Source organism: Naegleria gruberi (genome assembly GCF_000004985.1).
Source record: "Naegleria gruberi genomic scaffold NAEGRscaffold_332, whole genome shotgun sequence".
Classification (NCBI taxonomy): domain Eukaryota; phylum Heterolobosea; class Eutetramitea; order Acrasida; family Naegleriidae; genus Naegleria; species Naegleria gruberi.
The window spans coordinates 1-1,442 of record NW_003163066.1 but is presented as its reverse complement, the minus strand read 5'-3'; positions in this window follow the sequence as shown (position 1 = coordinate 1,442).

The window sequence follows — 1,442 nt, the reverse complement described above, 5'->3', positions numbered from 1 at the left end:
AAGTGCATTCGCTCAGTACATTATTGATGCTATTGTTATGGGAAGTAATATGGAACATAGAAAGCAATTATTGAATGAGCTTATTGAAACAGACTCCATTCAAAGGCTATTGACATTGAATCAATCATGTAGAGTTTTAGAAAAATTTGTTAAATATTCTAAAACTTGAACAATACTACTTAAGAAACTATCAAAAATAGACTATGTCAATTTGAGTAAGGACACTCATGGAGCTTGCTTTATTACTCAAAAGAGGTTGATGTAAAGGTCACTTTTACAAGATAGATAGCTACTTTCTTCATGAAGCAAATCCTACCTATAATGTCAAGTATTTGGATTTAGTAGTTCAAGAATTGAAAGGCTCTCTAGTTTTACTCTCCTATCAAAGATATTCATCCAGGTAATTGAGTATGTGTTGAATATGATTGTTCATTAGGTTAAAAAGGGAGTTGCTTTATCATTCTCCCTCGATGAATTATTGAATGAATTCAGCAAACCTACAGTTTAATGAAATACATTTGGCAACAGGCCATGCAATTGGCATTGGAGTGGGTTATCATTCAATTCCTCGTTAGTACTCCAGAAACCAGAAAGCCAAGGATGATTCTCAGAAACAGAAGATAGTTTAAAAGAATCCAATAGCAATAACTTTTTCATGTTGATCAATAGTGAGCAGGGAACCTCTTATGGAATTGGTAAAACAAAGTGATACCAATCAGAAATGCTCTCTTTATAGTGGTGAAATCCTACTGATCAAAAATCCTATCATGGATGACAATTACTCAAATTTTCTACACCGTACGATGATTCATGTTTCCTGGGGACGGAGTGTTGCTTTTAATGGGATTCATCATCCCACCTCTGATGAGAATGTTTATACTGGCTGGCGTTTTTACACACGCTACTGATGGAATTGTTAAGAAGAAGAAAAATAATGTTTCCACCTCCAATGAAGCATCAACTACACAAAATCCAGAAGAAACCAAGTCAATTTGGATGAAGATGTGAAATTTCACTTAAAATCTGGTAATTTGTGTTCCCTATGTTTTAGTGTCATCATTAAGCTAACTAGGCTAGGAGAATGCAGGAGGGAAAAAATTAGTCTCTGATGAACGTCTCATCTCCCCTTCCTAATCATGATTAAAAAGGTTGATTGTTGTAAGAGAATGACATCTTCACACATTCTGGTGGATTCTGAGGATTTTCTGATAAGAAGTGAAAGTAACACACTTCAACAATTAAGATCTCATTGTCATGGATGAGCATTATGATGAAACTGATGAATCTGTAATTGTTCTACAACTACCATGACTAGTACAAACTTTTGAATTGTTGTTGCAGGTTTATTTAACAAACAAACCCTCCAACATTTTGCTGGCTATACAATATGTTTCAACATTTCTACATTACCATCCGATGTTTGCTTTGACAATGGTACCTGA